Raw genomic sequence first — 21,002 nt, 5'->3', positions numbered from 1 at the left:
TCAGAGTTTTCAAATGGAAATGGTCACAGCAGCCAGAGGCCATGGTCTTGACTTTGACAAGCCTTAACCTGTCTTCCTCTAGTCCTCTGAAACAGGACCGAGTTCAGAACGAGAAATTAAAAGACCCCCCACATAGATTTGTCCATAATGCCACTGTTAGAGTCCCATTTCCAAGGGAGACAAATTCACTTCTGGCACCTGAAGTTGCTTATCTGGTTCCTCAGAGCTGCAACATTGAATTTGCTCCCAGGTATGAATCGAACCATCAAATATTCTTTATATCTGCTGCCAGGAACAAAGGTGAAAACCAGCTCAGGTGAGTGCCTCACAATATACTCTATGCTTCAAGAAAACTACAGCCTGTCTTACCTCTTCACTAGACAGCATATTATTTTTCTTTTATATATGTATGCTTTTTCAGAACCATCTGAAAGTTTCAGACACCGTGACACTCACCCCTAAATACTTCGGCAACCATCTACCACAAGGGACATCCACCAATACCACAACAGAATTATCACACGGAGGAAAGCTAACATTAATTTAGTAACATCTGGCGTACAGTCTGTATTCAAATACCACAAGAATCTTATAAAATTTATTTTTTATCACTTAAAAAAATTTCATCCTATAGCTGTGGTTCATCACTGCCTTTGGTTGTTATGTCTCTTGCAGCCTCAAGAAATTTTAACTTAGAATAGTCCCTCTGGCTTTTGGTTTTGTCTTGTTTGTCTGTTTTACATTACTTGATTAAAAAAAATTTTTTTAACGTTTATTAATTATTGAGAGAGAGCAAGAGTGAGCAGGGGAGGGACAGAGAGAGGGAGACAGAGGATCCGAAGCAGGCTCCACACTGTGAGCACAGAGCCCAACGTGGGCTTCGAACTCATGACCGTGAAACCATGACCTGAGCCGAAATCAAGAGTCAGCCATTTAACTGACTCAGCCACCCAGGCGCCCATTACTTGATTTCTTTTTCATTCACACCAATTGTCTTGTAGAATCTCCCACATCCTAGATTTGTCTGGCTCTTCCCCGGTGACTAGATGCAGGTGAGACATTTTGGGCTAGATGTCTGTCCGAGTGATGGAGGCTGTACTTTCTGCATTGTATCAGAAGGCAGGTAACATTCGGCTGTCCCAATGCTAAGTTTGTTCACTCTGTGGCCAACTTCTTCTTAAAACATAAAATTAAACCACACATGAACAAATCTATATTTTCTAATTGCCTCTCTGCGATGAAAGCCCAGTGTATCTTACAAAGCAATCTTCCTGCACAACTTTTAAAAAATTCAGCCCTAAGTCACGAGGCTTCTCCTTTCCTGTGAAGTGGGTATTTGAAAAGCCTGTGAACTCATACTGGTTATCTTTCACAGAATCTGGAATTTCTCTTACCAAGACCAAAACCAAATCAAGCAAAAGCAGCACCTCGCAAACCGAAAAACCCAGTCTTCACAGGGTATGAGTTTTCAAGCCGAGGTTGCAAAGTGAGACAGATTGCTCAGGACAGGAGGCAGTGGGGTTGCAAATGTGGCCTCTGTCCTTGGTCTAGAGGGTCACCGGCCACCTCGCCCAGGCTCCCGTCACTCACATGATGGGAATTCTGCACGCGCTGCCGGGGCAAGCCCAACCGGGGAGACCCAGAGCTGGATGCTGCTTCTGTTTTGGAAATCAATTCAGGGGCACCTGGGTGGTTCAGTCGGTTAAGCGTCGACTCTTGATTTCGGTGCAGGTCACGATCTCACAGTTCGTGGGCTTGAGTACCGCGTCGGGCACTCTTGTTGTCAGCGCAGAGCCTGCTTCAGATATTGTCCCCCCCCTCTTTCTGCCCCTTCCCCACTCGTGTGCGCTCTCCAAAATAAATAAACATGAAAGAAAGAAAGAAAGAAAGAAAGAAAGAAAGAAAGAAAGAAAAAGAAAGAAAGAAAAAAATCAGTTCAACAGACTTCACTCCTGCCTGCTGAGAAACAAGGTAACTTCTAGATCCAGAATAGTCTGTGGGCTTGCACCGAGCTGTTCTCTTTGTATTAAGAACTGGAGGGAGGGAGAGGAAAAGGAGATTTTTTTCAATGCACTCTGAAATGGCTAGAATCCTTGTTGAAATTTTGGACTTACAGAACCATTTTCAGGAAGAGACGTAATTTGTCTGCATCAGTCTGAGTGAGTGTGTCTTATGATTTTGAATCTGATCAGAGCTTTTGATGATCAACTATACAGGGGAGATGGTTCCTGTTTGGGGAGAAATCCCCAGACTTCCAGCATCTTTTCCTAAATGCAGACCTAGTTCTGTCAAACTTGATGGATATTTCAGTCCCCACAGCTTCTTATTGCTGCTTTTCATTTTGGGGAGATGCTCAGCTGATAAGAAAATGGGCTGAACATTCAATCGATAATAGTGACATAAATAGTCTCTAGTTGTATAAATAAAGCTGTTTTTACCTGAGCGATATTTTCAACCTCTGGCAGCAGCAACTTAGCAAATGCCCTTTTGGGAAATACCCCCAATAAATATTAAATTTGAAAAGAGTTTTGTGAACCGAAGACTCCCCGCATGAAATCACAGAAGGCAGATCTTATTTAAAATCGGTTTTCAGCTGCCGTTTCTGGTTGCAAGGTAATGAATTGTCCTACTAATTGAACTTGAAGTTCACCTTTCAATTATGAAGCAAATTGCAGAACCCAAGGACGGGCAGGTAAAAGTGAAATGATGAGCAGTCATGTTGAAACTAAGACACCCTTTGTTCCGTCATCTGTGGGCACAAGAGCTTTCTGTCCTTTGGAAATGCCCCTGGCAGTGTCTGAGAGCGTAGAAATCTCAAAGCATCTCAGGGGTGTGCCTAGGGAGAGAGAGAAAACAAGAGAGGGAGAGAGAGAGTCTTCTTGTACTGCATTTCCCTTTATTTTCTTTTATTACATGAGAAAATGGTCTTCATGTGACAGCATAAATTAAAGACGCTTGAGTTTGCTCCCTTCGGTGTTGACTCTGAGGGAAGCTGAACAGAGTGGTGGTAAATAACTATATAATTGAAATCGCCTTGCTTTGTTGTTACCTTAGAAGGGGACTGTTGTGTAGAGGCTTCAGATTTATTGAGATAGATTACACCCCTGGGTGTAAATCACTTTGTAAAAGTAAATCAGGCAGTTTCCATAATTCCCTTAGGCCTCTGGGGTACAGTTTAATACACTAAGCCATAATTTACTATTAAGGGGGACCCTTGGGGTGACTTTTTCCTGGGGAATCATCTTCTCACTGGGAGACCCACTTATGATGCTACTATAAAGAAGCCTCCCTGTCTTCTCTCTGCCCTGGCCATCTCATGTTATATGTCCAAATGGGGAACGTTCCGACTCCCGGTTTGGAAGGCAGAAAGTTGGGTCTTACGTTTCTGGCACAAGGAGACATTATCTATTGTCTGGAACACGAGGAGATACCACATGAAGGATGCCATCTCTCTCAGCCCTGGATCCAGGAGGATTTGCCCCCCTTCCATCAGCTGGGCTTTATTTGGAAAGGCCAGCCTGGGACCTTGGCACTCCGTTTCATTATGAGGTTTTGAATAGCAGACACTGTTTCCTTAAAGTATTTCTCTAAGACTATTTCTCTAAGACATTTAATTTGCATTTTTGTTTGATTTAGGATATGACCATGTTTTACATGTTTCAAATCCTATTTCTGATTTGCAAAAATAAGAACCAAGTGGTCATCTAATCCTTAAAGGTTAAAAGGAAGAAGTAGAATGTGGGAGTGGGGGGATGATAAGAGTTAAATATGGTTTGAGTTTATTTAAAATGTAATTACTTTTGGCCTTTGTAATTTTGTTCCTCTTTCACAGAGATGACAAGAATTCCACAAACAATGGCAGTCAGTGGAACCTAATATGCAAGAGAGGATTTGGGTGGTTCAAGGTGAAATTAAATCATCTGTGTAGGTAAGTGCATTATAAGCAATCTCCAAGCTTCGTTCTTGATTTTCTAGTTTCTGGTTTCCTTCTTCTGCTGTGGTGCAATTCTGCTCCATCTGTAGCCAGTGGTTCAATTGCCACCCTGATGACCAAGCTCCTAATAGCTTTGTAATCCTTCTTTCACACCTACATTTTTCCATTTCATTATTAAGTCAGTAGGATTTAGGCAGCCTCTCTCCTGTGCCTCTTTTCCTCTTCTCACGGCTCTACTGTTTTACTTTTCAATTTAATTTCTTCTTTCTAGCAGTTTCTCATTATGTAATTCAAAGACTAAGGGTGCAGAAGACTACTCAGGCTGGCACAGTCATGTTCACATTTTTAGTTAAAAGTCCTAGGAGACACTTCCTTAAGCAACAGTAGAGGGATAAGTTTGTCAGAGTTGTCCATTGTTCTGAGTTGCTTTAGGAACTTGGTCTGTAAAAAAATTTTTTTTTAAATGTATTTTTAAATTTATTTATGTTGAGAGAGAGAATGAAAGCACGAGTAGAGGAGGGATAGAAAGAGACACACATAATCCAAAGCAGGCTCCAGGCTCTGAGCTGTCAGCACAGAGTCCCATGAAGGGCTCAAACCCACGAACTGTGAGATCATGACCTGAGCCGAAGTTGGATGCTTAACTGACTGAGTCACCCAGGTGACCCAAGAAAATTGGTCTTGATTATAATGGGGATGTTTAAGAAAGTAGCAAAACATCCAGTAGATGAAGCTCCAAATCAAACTCTGATTTGTAAATTTGTCAAAATCATCCCTATGCCCAGCAGTAGCCCTGGAAACCCTTCCCCATCCTGTTCCCTTTCAGGAGGTGCGCAAGCCTGGGACAGGCTGTGGACAGAGCACCTGAATGAAGTTCTCCTCCTCATGTGGTTGGTCGACTCTGTTGGAGGCCACAGAGGAGGTGGGAGGCCCAGCCAAGTAAGCAAATAGATGCCCCCTGGTCAAGAACATTCTCTGGAGAGACAAATCAGAAAACAGGAGTGGTATCAGCCACACATCCGCCAGGACGAGAAGAAATCCAGGAAGCCAGATAGACCTATGATGGTAGCGATTTAGAAATATCACTTCCGGGTTTATGGGGAAGAGTGGGGTACACATAGGTATTGGATTCGCCAGATGGAAAATGTACATACACACATGAACATATAGGTGTATAGGTGCACGCACATATGCACGTGTATATTCTAGCTTAGGCAGTGAGGCCTTCAAACCTAAACATAGAACTCTGGCATCATATTGAGGGCTCCTGGCAAGTGGCCCCTAAGTGTGTTCCCTAGCTTCTGTCTCTATGTCCAGTATGAACCCACTGACCACAGACTAGTTATGAAGTTCTCAAGTTATACTCTGTCGGATCTCAGCTCCATAGCTCACTAACCTCCATTTCCTCATCTATAAAATGGGTATAATGTGAGTTATATTGGGTAGGCTGCATTAGCAACCTCATCAAAAGAGAAAACATATAATAGACTTAACAACTAGAAAACACTCAACAAGTTGCTAGTTATCATTACTTATTATTATATTCCCTTTTTAGCCTTTGTAATTGATAACAATAGAATTATAGGTGGTTGGGGGGGGCGCCTCAGTGGCTTAGTTGGTTAAGCGTCCAACTTCTGCTCAGATCATGATCTCTCAGTTTGTGGGTTCGAGCCCCGCGTCGGGCTCTGTGCTGACAGCTCTGAGGCTGGAGCCTGCTTCAGATTCTGTGTCTCCCTCTCCCTCTGCCCCTCTCCTGCTTGTGTTCTCTCTCTCTCTCTCTCAAAAATAAATAAACATTAAAAAAAAAAAAGGAATTATAAGTGGGAATTTTCTGTATAAAATACAGAGGCTCTGTGACCCAGGATTTTTTTTTCGTCCACATCCTCTATTCTTAGTCAAATGCAATAGAACATGGAAATATAACTGAACATCAGTTATTACGTGACCAAAACTCCAGGGCAAACTTTTGGAAGGTTATAAAACTGTTGCCAGTTATGAATAAAAATGTCCTTAAGACTTGTGACGGTTTGGCAATTCCTTAGAAAAAGATCACAATTTTCAAGTCAATTACCACACTGTAAATGTCAGATCCTCAATGCACGTGTTTTAGATATAAAAAGGTAAGTTGAGAAGTCAAGAAGAGCTAGATCATAGCGTAAGTTTTTCTTTTAAAAAGGTCCATCGTTTCTGAAAAATGGGCAGGCCGGTTTTTCTCAATGCCCGGAATGCTAAGACCTTCCAGGGGATTCCTAAGACAGATTTTGGGGCCTGCTGGACCAGGGGTCGTGGTGCTGAGGGCTGTGTGCCTGTAGCCAGTCACCAAGGTGAATCTGTTCACTGGGGTGGTTTGGAAAGCATGTTTACATGGTGTGTCCACTCCCACTGCTCAAAACTCCCAGAAATCAAGGACTTAGAGATCTGTTTGTAATGCTCCAGACCTGCCAATGTGATTTCAGCAATGCTTTTGCCCTACTTGCTTGGCTTTTTAACTAAAATGATCTTTTGCTGATTTCAGAAGTTAGGTGAAAATACAGGAAGTACATGGGGCGCCTGGGTGGCTCAGTTGGTTAAGTGTCCAACTCTCGATTTCCATTCAGGTCATGATCGCACGGTTCGTGAGTCTGAGTCCTGTGTGAGACTCTGTGCTAACAGCACAGAGCCTGCTTGGGATTCTCTCTCTCCCTCTCTCTCTCTCTCAAAAGCAAAAAATTTAAAAAAAAATTAAAAATAGAAAATACAAGAAGTACAAATAAGTGCAAGGAGATTATTATGGTCATTCACAACTCAGGAATACCACTGTCAACATTTTAATGTTTTTAAAATTCTTGTTAAAACACATACATATGATTATATATACATTTTATTTTTCAAAAATGGGAATATGCCATGTGTACTATTTATAGCCTGCTGCTTTTTACTTAATAGCAGATGATGAACTTTTTTGCATATAATTAAATGCTTTTAGAACCTTTTCATGATTATGTATTACTCTGTTTTTTTTTTTTTAATTTTTTTTTTAACGTTTTTTTTATTTATTTTTGAGACAGAGACAGAGCATGAACGGGGGAGGGGCAGAGAGAGAGGGAGACACAGAATCGGAAGCAGGCTCCAGGCTCTGAGCCATCAGCCCAGAGTCCGATGCGGGGCTCGAACTCACGGACCGTGAGATCGTGACCTGAGCTGAAGTCGGACATTTAACCGACTGAGCCACCCAGGCGCCCCTGTATTATTCTGTTTTATGAGAGGTCCATCATTTGGTTAACCATGTGAGCCTTTTCCTCTTTTAAATAATTTTAAATAATACCATGATGTATGTACTTGCGTACCATCTTTGTTCCTGAGGTTTCTGGCTTTTTTATTTCTTTCTGCGTATTGTGGGTTGAACCGCCTGCCTGGCAGAGATGTTGCCCAGAGAAGCCAAATATGTGGTGTATCTCACCAATAAGTGACTCAGCATTAAGAATGATCTCAGGAATCCCCATACATTGATTTTACCAATAAAATTAAGGCCTAGAAAAGCCAAGAACTTTGCAAAAGCATCGCAGCTAATGAATGCAAAGCGCAGACTAGAGTCTAGAATGTCATGATTCTCATTTGATATACTTTCCAACCTACTGGATCATCCCCCATAACGCCCTGAAAGGTGAAGTTTTAGGATCATGCAAATGCAAAACATATAAATGTGTATGCGTACATATATGTGTATATACATCCACACATATAAATTTATACACATGCACACACGTATATGTTCTCATTTAGGAAGAATTAAATAGAATTACTTCATTAGTTAATTTTTTTAGGTTTAATTCTTGATTTTTGAGGGAGAGCGAGAGAGAGAATCCCAAGCAGGCCCCACGCTATCATCATGAAGCCTGACTTGGGGCTCGATCTCACAAAACGTGAGGTCATGACCTGAGTCAAAATCAAGAGTCAGACGCCTAACTGACTGAGCCACCCAGGCGCCCCTACGTCATTAGTTAATTTTTAAAAACCAGCTCTCACTACGGTATTATAGCATGAAATAATTCTAAGCTTATCATTCATGTCCCTGAAAGATTTTCCAGAAGAGACAGAGGTGCAGGCAGGTCAGTCCCTGGGTCTCCAAGTACTCAGTGCACATGAAGCACCATTGAGGGCTAAAACCAGTGCCATCCCACTAGAGCCCGGGCACAGACATCTCCTCTGACTTTCCTCCTGCCTCGCCATCAACTCTTGGGAAACCTGAGAAGACACTACAACAAAAGTTTGTCCAAAAGCCAGTGAAGCAATGGAGCAGCCAAACCTTGGTGGCTTTTCACGAGTGTTGGTGCCTTTAATATTGCTGTCCCAGGCTCATAGACTCTAACGATCACAAAAATATGCTTTGAAGCCCAAGATGACGATCTTACATAATCGCAGTGCGGCCAGTGCTTAAGAGGCGCAGATACTGAAGTCAGAAAGTTGCCAACAACCCTCGGAAGGTCTCAGCATCAGGCGTAGTTGTACAGAGCAGAAGCCCCTTTTAGCTGAGACTCGTTCTGGGGTGCACAGCCTCCTTCTCTCCGTCTGAGCAGCCACATTTGTATGCAGGGGGATTTTCCAAATAATCCCAGAGGCAACTCGGGTTCATATTTCTCTCTGGCTCGGCATGAGTGTAGAACCAACATGACTTCAGCAGGGTGGGCAGGCCTGGTGACATCATTTATCCGTGTCAGCAGAGACTTTAGCTGGTGTTTGGTGATTTCGCTACGTCGGGAAAATAAGCCAGTACTTTCTGACTCGGGGTAGACAGATCGTAGAAGTCTCAATTGCTTTTAGATCTTTGCAGTTCTAAAATTGCAAGCCTGGTATTTTTCAAATACCTAATAATACAGTAGTATTTTACATAATTGCTTTCCCTAACATTCGTAGAAAACTATAAATAGTCCTCTTAATAGGCACAGAAGTACTTATATTCCAGATGTTCCCATGGTGAAGGGACTTGAGCTGTAATTTCCACCTATTTCAGAAGCACTGAGACAGGGAAACTTGACAGACACATTCTTTTTGTTTGCCTCCTACAGATTCCCACATCCCCATCCTCGAAGCCGGTGGGAGATGATCTGATCTCCCGACACTGCCGGGCTCAAGGCTGCCTGCGGCAATTCCTGTGCCTTTTTAGCTCCATCCAAAATAAACCTCGCTCAAAACCTTTCTGGGAGAAGTGCTGTAACCTCTGCTCCAAGAGAGATAAGTTTCATGCTTGTTTGCTTTCTCGTTTGTTTTTAAAGACTACTGAAGGCAGGCTGAATGAAGACTTTCCAGTGGTACTTTATTGGGGTTCCCTTTTCTTGATTTCTGGGTTTTCATGCCTGGTTCAAACCCGCTGATGTGTGAATCTAGCAAACAGTCTCTCTCCACAATTTAGAACCTTCATCAGTAAAATTTGGGACTTTCTGTAGGCTGAACTAAAATCTGCAGCGCTCTTTCGGTAGTCTTGTCTCCTGGAATCAGAGCATATTTGAATCATTGGGCCCTAACTCACACCTCGTGGTACATTGTAATGCATCTTCAAAGGCACTGTGGACCTGATTGTTCCCCGCCCTGGGCCTGGGGTTGGAGAGGGTGCAGGGCTGGGCGGCACAAGGGGCATCTGGAGCCTCTGGGCCTCATCCACAAGCTTTACGGGATGTGCCAGCAGAAGGGCCACTTTCTAAGCTCCTGCGTGGTGTTAGAAACTCTGTTAGGTAGGTCAGGACCAGGAGAGTCCCAAGGAAGTTGGGGATCTGGGGGTGCATTATCTTTTTTCTTTTTTTAAATGTTTATTTGTGTGTGTGTTGTGTGTGTGTGTGTGAGACAGAGAGAGAGAGAGAGAGAGAGAGAAAGAGAATGAACATGAGTGGGGGAGGGGCAGAGAGAGAGACACACAGAATTCAAAACAGGCTCCAGGCTCCAGGCTCCAAGCTGCCAGCGCAGAGTCCGACGCTGGGCTTGAACTCAGGAACAGCAAGATCGTGACCTGAGCCAAGGTCAGATGCTTAACAGACTGAGCCACCCAGGTGCCCCTGGGGTTGAATTTTCTTAATCCAACTCTTGGTACCTTCCCCTGGAAGTCTTTGGGCCCCCACAGCAGTAGACACTCCGGAGTTGGGTTAACGCAAGTGGATTCCCAAATCCCCAACGTCCTTGGGAACCTGCCTGAGAAAGGACCAGTTCTCATTTGCCAGTCTCCCCTTCCAACTGCCCTTCCTCCTCCTAATGGAAGAAAAGCACACTTCTCATGTGTGCCCCGGAATGCAAACACTAGAGCGCTACACCAAGCCAAAGCAATCTGACATATTAATGTTGAATCAGGCGTCATGAACATGCTGTCTACGCGTATTTCTGTTAAAGGAAACCACAGCTGCAGAGCTGGGAGTTTTAGTCCAGATTAAGTGTTGGGACTATTTTCAGGATGTCTTTTTCCCCCAACTATTGGCATAGCGCTTGCCTTTGGAGGGAACGCGAGCAAGGAGGAAAATAGGCAGTGGGATCTCTGCCTTCTTTCCGTTGCTCTCTGTGAAGTGAAGTGTTATCCCAGAGACGCATCTGAACGCATTCATTTGAATGGGTGAAGGGAGGCAAATTCTTTCTAGCAGAAAGCTGAAGTCTAATTTGGCTGATTGATTGGATGATGAGGACTGACTTTGTCAATTCATTTATGTGACAAACCATTTTTTTGTAAAAGAAATGAGCTAATTGGTTGCTCCAACATCCTGAATAAGTAGGTTTAAAGCCCTTGATGAGGTAAGAGCATTCTATCAAAACTATTCTATTGGTAAAGACATAGTGAAATTAACAGTAGATTTTTAAAAATCTTGTTGGTAATATTGGGTGAAATAAAATGCCTAAGTGAAAGAATAATGAGTATAATTAATCATCATTTACTAAGTCTTAGTAGAACCTGTTTGGTTATATTTTCCCAGAAATGACTCCAATAACTGAATAACAATTTTTTTTTTTTTTTTTGTAAATCAGATGGTTTCTTTTCCTTTTTTTTTTTTTTGGTTTTTAATAAAATTGGAGGAGGAGGACCTAATTGAGTTGTCAAGTGATAGATTAATAAAAGTAATTTTTGAAGATGGATTAGTATGTGATTTTTGAACTCTCCCTTGGAAGGAGTTCAAAGAATGGAGTGTGCCGTTGCCATAACAAAATTCTTGTTACTTATTTATCAGAACTGCGAGCTGTAGAACTTACCTACGTAATAACGAAAACCAGGAAGGGAATGGAAGCTGCCTGCTGGCTTACTGCAGTAATGGGTCATGGTCACCTGTGGCTGAATCCAACTCTTTAAGAGGGACATTTTCAGTGACATTCTACGTTTATATGTAATGATTACATATCAACATTTGAAATATATTTATGTTGTTTTGCTCAGCTGTGAACTAACGACACTTGTAGCAATAATTCAACCCAGACAGAAAGGAACACTTAGGAACTTACTGTCACTAGACATTTAAAGAGTCCAAAATTCCAATTTATATGCATACACCTGTGTCAGAGAAACATAATAGGATCATCAGTTACCACCTTGAAGCATGCACACATTACATGGAGGCAAAATTGTGTGGGAGAAGTGGAATGAAAATGTGGGTTCAAGGAGAAAGAGGAGTGATACAGATGTTCCAAGAGGTAAACAAGAGTGGTTCTCATCCTTTTTAAATGAACCATGGAGGCTTTCCACTCTTCTGATACTTAGACTTTGTTATGTGTATTGAAAAGAGTTCTGTAACCGTTTGTTTTTCAAATGCCCGTGTTTACAACACACTGGGAGCCTATCTTTTGTGACTATTGTAACTTCTGGTGAATTGTCTGGGTGGCTCAGTTAGTTGAACCTCTGAATCTTGATTTCAGCTCAGGTCATGATCCCAGGGTAGTGGGATTGAGCCCCACGTAGGGCTCTGCACTGGGCATGGAGATTGCTTACGATTCTCTCTCTCTCCCTCTTCCCACCCCACCTGGCATGCGTGCATGCATGTACTCACTCACTCTCTCTTTCAAGTAATTTTTTTTGAGAGAAGGCACAAGTGAGTGAGGGGCAGAGAGAGACAGAAAGAGAGAGAGATGCGGGGCTCTATCTCATCCAATGTGGGGCTCGAACTCATGAACTGTGAGATCATGACCTGAACTGAAGTCAGGTGCTTAACGACTGAGCCACCCAGGTACCCCTCAAATAATTTTTTAAAAGAGAAAATTTTAAATGTCAACTAAAAAATGTGTGAGAGGAATGTTTGATTTTAATACTTATATAAGCTTACTAGGGAAAGTTTTGAAATCCACGGCTCCAGGAGACCCAGATTTCTTGATATAAGACAGGACAGCTTTTCTCTCTCCTGCCCCTGAGCTTCTGTTAATAAGCAGCCTGCCTCTGGGGGCCACATGGGACCAATGTACCCTTACCTGCCAAGTGTTTTTAAGCTTGAGCAACATTTGGACCCCTCTTGAAGGGTAATAGCACGTGGATCCCTATTGTTGGGTTAAGTTGTTTCTATAGTAATGTTCCGTTCAAGTATAAAACGCCATTGTAACTCCATGGCTCCTAGACATTGATTCATAGAAACAAATGTACAAATCAAAAATAAACCACAAAACCAACAAAATTAAAATTTTAGTTAACACAGCTGTAGATAATTGCCTGCAAAAGCAAAATGGCTGCTCTCCTTGGGAATGTGGCACCGATGGCCATGGCAGTGGCTTGTTTCCTCGTTCAGCTTTCATTATGACAAACCATCTTCCTGGGGGGCCACAGAATCACTCACTGATTGCCTCCCCTTTTCTCTGTTCAACTACTGTAAAGTCTTTGTGGACAGTCTCACAGGTTAAAGTCCCTGATGATGTCACCAGGGGGTGTCACTGGGCTTCACCTGGTGAGGACCCTCCTTACAGATCCTACCGGTATATCAATAGCCCACATCACTTGGAATAAGAAGATTCCATCAGACTCAAGAGCTGAACTTGCTCATTTGGGCCTTTGGACTTTCTGATATGCAGCATTTTGAATTTTTTCATCCTTTACTAGTTCTTTTTTCACTTTTAAATGACCATATTTTACTTTTCAAATTTTTAAAAAATTTATTTGTTTTGAGAGCTAGAGAGCAAACAGGGGAGGGGCAGAGAGAGAGGGAGAGAGAGGATCCCAAGCAGGCTCCCAGCTGTTAGCGCAGAGCCCAGCACGGGGCTTGGATCCCTCGAACTGTGAGATCGTGACCTGAGCCGAAACCAAGAGTCAGACGCTTAGCCGACTGAGCCGCCCAGGTGCCCCAACCACATTTTACTTTTCAAGTACGGAACTTCCGAAAGACTCTGAATTGAAATCTACAAAGCGGATTGAACATAAAGGAACACTGAAGAAGCAGCCGTGACTTCCAGCTTAAACATTGCACAACCCGGTTGTATGGTCTTGGGTAGCCCACCCCCCTCTGAACCTTAGTTTCCTCTTTTATCAAATGAGAGAATAGATTCCATGAAATCCAAGGTCCTAAGCTGCCATCATTCTAAAAGTGACAGGCAAAATCAAATCCCAAGGATGAAAGAATTCAAATGTTTATAGGGCTCCACAGTTTTCAAAGCACCATCTCAATTGGTTCCTGTAACAACTAAAGGTGCTATGAGGTATTACTGTTATTCCCATTTTATGCATAAGTCTTGTGCAGTATTGAGAGATGAAGTGACATCTAAAGTTACTGAACTAAGGAGAGATCTGGGAACTCTCTGTGTGGGATGTTGGATTTCTAAATTTTCTCTAAACTTGTTGCCGTTTGATTAGAGGAGAAATTTCTTTACACTTGACATTCAGAAAATGTTCTTTGTCCTCACAGGTCATTGCCTGTTCACATGGCTGTGGATTGTACGGGTTAGATCATTCATTCCTTCATTCATTCACTCACTCATGTGACCAGGATTTATTTACTGGTCATGTCAGCACACCATTATTCAAAGTGCTATGTGTGGATATAAGAGAACCCGTGAGCATGTTCATGGGCAGCTGGGGAAAACAGCATGCAGCATCTAGGTCTCCCTTTTTTTTTTTAATGTTTTTAATGTTTGTTTATTTTAGAGAGAGACAGAGTGCAAGCAGGGCAGGGGCAGAGAGAGAGAGAGAGAGACAGACAGACAGAATCCTAAGCAGGCTCCAGGCTCTGAGCTGTCAGCACAGAGCCCAATGTGGGGCTCGAACTCATGAACTGTGAGATCAGGACCTGAGGCGAAGTCGAAGTTGGATGCTTAACCGATTGAGCCACCCAGGTGCTCCCCACCTCTCTCTTTTAATGTTCACTTATTTTTGAGAGAGAGAGTGCAAGCCAGGGATGGGCAGACAGAGAGGGACAGAGGATCCAAAGCAGGCTTTGCGTTGACAGCAGTGACCCCCACGTGGGGCTTGAACTCCCGAAACATGAGGTCATGACCTGAACCAAAGTCAGACCGTCAACCGACAGAGGCACCCAAGTGCGCCACATCTAGGTCTCTTATTCACTGATACAGACGCAGAGCTTAGAACAGTGCCTGGAGAACGGTGGATAAATGAGTGAATGAAACAGGCATTCAATTCTGGGATCACACAATTGTGCCCAACTTCTAGGAAAGTTTTCCCGCCGACGACCCCTCAAGGCTCTGCAGTTCCTCTCCACTCTGCCTCGTAGCACTTACCACCCTGTGCTTGTTCTCCTTTAGTTTAAAGTTTGTGATCAAAGTTCATACATACGTAGAGTTAAAAATTAAAATTTCCCAAAGGCTGGTAATAAATCACAGCAATCCTTAACCCCTTCTCGCCCCTTCTCGCACACTCGAGTTCTGACACCCGGAGGCAGCCACTTTGAACTCTTGGAGCTGTTGCTTCTGGCAACTGCCTTCACAATACTGTGTAATATGCATACACGGCTTGTTCTCGATGTATGCATCTTAGATGATATCTGGTGTCTGTTATGATGGATCACTATGTTAAATTAAGTCACAGGATCATGACTATGTGGGTATTACTCATTTTGGTTCAAACACTCCATCAATTCGGTCACCCGTCTGTCTTTTATCTTGCCCTAGTGACCGACCGCCCCAGGTATCCTGGGGAGCCCCCTTTCTCAGTCTTCTCTCCCCAAATTCTCTATCTGCCTGTTCCAGATTGGCCATGCTGCTCTTCTGTCTGTTAGAAATTCCTCCTCACCCATCTCCGGGGTTATATCCACTCCTTCCTGGGTCCCCTTCTTTGTCTTTCTTGGTTTACTCCTTCATCTTTCCAGAGCATAAAGCCCACTCACTTCCTAAGACAGAAGAAATGGGGGGGGGGGGGAGATGCTGAGTCCCGTCGCATGTCTGGAAATCTGTCTTGTCTCACATCTGAGTGAGGTTAGTGGAGAACTAACTCCTAGATCGAATCCATTTCTCCCAGGATTTAGAAGGCATGACTCACCCCCACCCCTCATCCCCATCTTCTGCACCCAATGTTGAGACGCCTGATGCCAAGCTATTTTTTTTTCTCCTTGGAGAATTTTTGGGAACATTCCTTTATCTCTGTTGTCAATAGCAACATGCCTTTGGTGTGGATCTTTTCCCTTTGTTGTGCTGGTTGCTCGATCAGCTCTTTCAATCTGTGTCCCAGTCCTAGAAAATGCTCAATAATTATTTTCCTGTCCATTTTCTCTGTTCTCTCATTCTGAAACTCCTCTTAGTCTGTTGTTAGACCTTCTGGAATAACCTTCTCTGCTTCCTATCTTTTCTCTCATATTTTCCATCTGTTTAGCATTTGTATTAATTTATTCAACATTACCTACCAAGACCTGTGTTAAACATTCTCATTTTGGCTGTGGTCTGTGTTTTAAATCTCCAAGGGTTATTCTTTAAAGATTTTTTTTTTAATTTTATTTATTTTTGAGAGAGAGAGGATCCAAAGCAGGTTCTGTACTGTCAGCACAGAGCCTGACGCAGGGCTTGAACTCACAAACTGTGAGATCGTGATCTGAGCCAAAGTCAGGCACTTAACTGACTGAGCCACTCAAGCACCCCTCCAAGAGCTTATTCTTAACCCCTAATTGTTACCATTGTATAGTGCTTTACCCTTGCTTCAAAGCTGTAGTGTTTTCTTCTAAAAATATTATTTGGGGCTATTTGTCAATGTTCCCTCTTCCCTGATTAGTTCCATTTCCTCTGGTTTCATTTTTGCAGTTGTTTACTTCAGCCTTCTTCACATTAGAGGTTCTCCTCGTGTGTTTGAGGATCCTTGGTTGTTCAGTATTCAAAGCCCTAAAAGGCTGATTGGAAGCACTAGGATTTGGTGATAGTTCCTCACAAGAAACTAACCCTGCAGACACCTTGATCCTGAACTTCTAGCCACAAGGACTGTGAGAGAGTAAATTTCTGTTGTTTAAGCCCACTAGTTTGTGGTACTTTGTTGTGTCATCCCTAGGAAACGAATAAAACGGCCATGAATTACAATGCCTGTGTTACATTAAATGCATGCACTACAATATGTTTTTTCACACAAAAAGGGGAAGATTTCACATGTAGTCATTCTACCACCTTAACCAGAAGTCTGTTGCATGACCTGGTTTACTTGTCTGTGTGCCTATTATGTAGTCTTTGGGCCCAGGGATTTTGTTAAATTCCCCTTCATAACTAAAATGCCTGGTCTCTAGAAATTGTTCAATAAATGAGTTTTTTGTTGTTGTTGTTGTTTTCTTAATGTTTATTTATTTATTTTTTTTTTCAACTTTTTTTTAATTTATTTTTGGTACAGAGAGAGACAGAGCATGAACGGGGGAGGGGCAGAGAGAGGGAGACACAGAATCGGAAACAGGCTCCAGGCTCCGAGCCGTCAGCCCAGAGCCTGACGCGGGGCTCGAACTCACGGACCGCAAGATCGTGACCCGGCTGAAGTCGGACGCTCAACCGACTGCGCCACCCAGGCGCCCCTTAATGTTTATTTTTGAGAAAGAGAGAGAGAGAGAGAGCGCGCGCGCGCAAGTGGGGGAGGGGCAGAGAGAGAGGGAGAAAGAGAATTCCAAGCAGGTTCTGTGCTGTCAGCACAGAGACTGACTTGGGACTTGAACCCACAAACCATGAGATCATGACCTGAGCCAAAGTCGGCTGCTTAATTGACTGAGCCATCCAGGTGCCCCGTAAATGTTTTGTGAATAAATAACTGAGAGATAGATAGGGTGAGAATAAATAATTAAATAGGCAAGGAAAGTGAAGGACTGACCAATAACATGTATGGTTATTCAGGGAAGGCTTCTAGAAAGAGGTAAAAAAATACTGAACAATTGGCTCTGATACATAGTTTCATAGTTTTGTTTTCTAATTTAATACACTAGTAAACAATCTCTTACCCAAAAACTTACCAACCATATTAACTAGGCTATCCCTTTTCTCCCACAATGGGCAGTCCTAGACTAGGCTTATGTCATAATTCAGATCTTTTGGATGACCTCAGAGGGGACCTTTCTGTTCTTCCACAGACTCTCGTTTATTCACACAATAATGATTTCTTTCAACAGGTGGTTGTAAAACAATGAATCAATCACAGATATTTGCTTAGCACAAACTATGTGCCAGTAACTGTCTGGTCACAGGATTTGTCTGTGAACGAGAGAGATGGGTTCTCCCCTCTCAGGTACCTTGAAAAGAGTAACAAATGATTATGTTTAAAAGGCTTCAGTGTGGGAATGCAAGCTGGTGCAGCCACTCTGGAAAACAGTATGGAGGCTCCTCAAAAAACTAAAAATAGAACTACCCTATGACCCAGCAATTGCACTACTAGGCATTTATCCACGGGATACAGGTGTACTGTTTCGAAGGGGTGCATGCACCCCCATGTTTATAGCAGCACTATCAACAATAGCCAAAGTATGGAAAGAGCCCAAACATCCATCGATGGAATGAATGGATAAAGAAGATGTGGTGTGTATATATATATCATATATATATCCATATATATATCATATATATATGGATATATATATCCATACACACAATGGAGTATTACTCAGCAATCAAAAAGAATGAAATCTTGCCATTTGCAACTACGTGGATGGAACTGGAGGGTATTATGCTAAGTGAAATTAGTCAGAGAAAGAGAAAAATCATATGACTTCACACATAGGATGACTTTAAGAGACAAAACAGATGAACATAAGGGCAGGGAAACAAAAAGAATATAAAAACAGGGAGGGGGACAAAACAGAAGAGACTCATAAATATGGAGAACAAACCGAGGGTTACCGGAGGGGTTGCAGGAGGGGGGATGGGCTAAATGGGGAAGGGGCACTAAGGAATCTACTCCTGAGATCATTGTTGCACTAGATGCTAACTAATTAGGATGTAAATTTTAAAAAATAAAAAATAAAAATAAAATAAAAGGCTTCAGTGACTAGATTACTTAACACATAAAGACCGTACCTCTGGGGAAGAACAGATTTATTCCCTAGGTGTGATGAGAAAGTGTGATTTTGTGACTTTCATCCAGTTTCCTGGCACTTGTAAGGGACAGATCCATCTCTGAGTTCCTGTGTTACATACTGCAAGATGGGCAACATAGTGCAGCAGACAGTTCATGAGTTCTGGAATCTGAAAAACTCAGGATGAATGGAAGGGCTGACCCAATCCTGGGTCTGGGTTCAAGGTGCTCACCTGTACAAGGGTGGGAGCAATCCTACCTCATGGATAGTCAGGAGACTCTCACTAGGGAAGACCTTTGCATGACCATTTTTCTAGGTTACAATTCTTTTTTTTTTTAAGTGTTTATTTATTTTGAGAGAGCAGAGGAGGGGCAGAAATAGAAGGAGAGAGAATCCCAAGCAGTCTCCCCACTGTCAGTGCAGAGCCCAACATGGGGCTCAAACTCATAAACCATGAGATCACGACCTGAGCTGAAATCAAGAGTTGGATGCTTAACTGAGCCACCCAAGCACCCTTGGGTTACAATTCTTAAACCTGATATGTAAAAAGTCTCTGTTACTAGATATGAGATTAACTTCCTTGGGAAAGCTTATTGAGAAGCCTAAAAACTGTACTAGGTTTTTGAAAACACAGCCTTGAGAAATGTTTTGTCTGTTTACATGGAAGGCAGTTCCCCACTTACTTTGTATCCAACCAGGCCTTCATCACAAATGTCTCTGCTAGGGTTCCATGACCAAGGAAGAGGTCACCACAAAATTGTACTCTCAGTGGCTAGGGGCTTTGTGGACTAGGCCCTGGGTCTTTCACTCAGATTATCTAGTTTTGGTGTCTTAGAATCATGTATAACTTGTTTACCTTGGGTGCTTGAAATTTGTAAATGGCCTACTTGGGTCTAGAGCGAGTTTTGTTTTGAGGCACAGCTAATTAGAACAGGGCCGAAGATGGCACGAATACTGGACCCTCCTGCAAGCCTGTTACTTGTTAACACTCCAGAAATAGTCCTGACCTCTATCAAATATCTTCTCCCACCCATTCAGCCCTGGCCTATGGCTGCAATGAGGACATTGTGCAAAGTACCAGCAGCAACAAGAACGGGATCACCCAGGGTGAGGGTCACACGAGTGACAAAGGCATGCTTTATTAAAAAGCTTATACATTCTCGGGGATAGCCAGAGCAACCTGTCTTATTTTTCTGCTCGGTTCCAGATATTTGGGAACAGATGAGTAATATTTGCCAGGTTGCACGTACATGTACATAAATATCTTTTCCCCTCCAGCCTTGAACTTAAATATTAAAGATGACAACCCTTATTATTGTTAGAAACTGCAAGTAAAAGAAAATTCTTATTGTGTGTACTCAAGCAAAATGACTTCATCCATTTCTCCTTGACTTACACAAAGGGAATCTCAAGTTAAAGTTCATGCTTTAGAAAGCATTGTGTAGGAGACTTTTTTTTCCCTCCCACACTGCACATCAAACTGACTTTATTCAACTGCGAATGATATTGGGATAATTAAGATAAGCCTCTGAAACATTGTACGAAGACAAACAGAAATTCCACTTACATAATTAAAAGAGAATTTTTCACAGTGCTTATTGCCAACGAATGCATTATACAGACCTGAGTCATTACAAGTAAATTATTGGCACGCATTATGGCTGCATAGCACTTTTGATTCATCCATTTCCCATAATACAGAGTAAATTGGTTCATCTAAACAGAACAAAACAAAAAAACAAAAGAAAAAGGAGGGCTTAATTGCAGGTGTCCTCTTTTAGGAATGCTGTCCTTTTAGTTGCAACTCGTAGTAAAATTAGAGGGTATGGGCTTGCTTTATGGGTTTTTTGTTTTTTTTTTTCCCTGCTTCTCTAAGGTTATTTAAGGTTTCAGCTGATGAATCTTAGCCTTACTGTATCTGGGTGGCATGGGAAGGATTTGGGAGTTTGGGAGTGAGTGTTGAAAAACGGCAGCACAGAATGCAGGATGGAATTTGTCAAAAAAGACCATAAGACCAGGGTACAGGGTGATAATGCCTTAAGGCCTCCCTACTCAAATATGGACCAGCACATCTACATCACTTAGGGAGTTTACTAGAAATGCAGATTCCCAGACCTATTGAATCAGAATCTGCATTTTAACAAAATTCCTATTAGCTTGTGAGAAGCACTGCTTTGCAGAATATTTGACATCAGCTAATTCAGACATTTTATTTAGAAAGGAATGGACTGGGGTGCTTGGCTAGCTCATTCAGTGGAGCACGTGACTTCATCTCAGGGTTGTGAGTTCAAGCTCCACACTGGGTGTGGAGATTACTTAAAAATTGATCTTAAAAAAAAAAATCACAGAAAATCTCCTTGAAAAAAAAGAGGAATGGACTTTACCAAGGTGACTAATTGGCCACATGACCACTCATTATCATTTGTAATATCCTCCAGGTATCTGGTTAATGTCTGCAGCACCTTTGAAATTCCTATTATTGTTATAATCCTTTTAAAATTTCTATTACTATTTGTGCTTTTCCCCCCTTGGTTAATATTGCTATATTTTTCCCCCAGAAAACAACTTTTGGTTTTGTTGATCCTCTCTAAAATATATTTTCTATTTCATTAACTTCCGTTTTTCCCTGTATTATCGTTCTTCTTTCTTTGGGCTTATGCTTTTTTGTTGTTGTTGTT

The 21,002-nt window shown here is 42.3% G+C and overlaps 1 long non-coding RNA gene across 1 annotated transcript in view; it reads left to right on the top strand.

Annotated features, from left to right (window-relative positions):
• LOC132666076 (uncharacterized) overlaps positions 1-9,678 on the top strand; it is a 45,105-nt gene extending 35,427 nt beyond the window's left edge. Inside the window, exons 3-4 of the long non-coding RNA XR_009604465.2 lie at positions 3,833-3,928; positions 8,980-9,678. This is a non-coding gene — a long non-coding RNA (uncharacterized LOC132666076). The remainder of the gene's footprint in view (positions 1-3,832; positions 3,929-8,979) is intronic.
• The last annotated feature ends 11,324 nt before the right edge of the window (positions 9,679-21,002 follow it).

Source organism: Panthera onca, chromosome D3 (assembly GCF_046562875.1).
Source record: "Panthera onca isolate mPanOnc1 chromosome D3, mPanOnc1 haplotype 2, whole genome shotgun sequence".
Classification (NCBI taxonomy): domain Eukaryota; kingdom Metazoa; phylum Chordata; class Mammalia; order Carnivora; family Felidae; genus Panthera; species Panthera onca.
The sequence above is the reverse complement of the archived record's forward strand: the minus strand, read 5'-3'. Positions and strand labels throughout refer to the sequence as shown.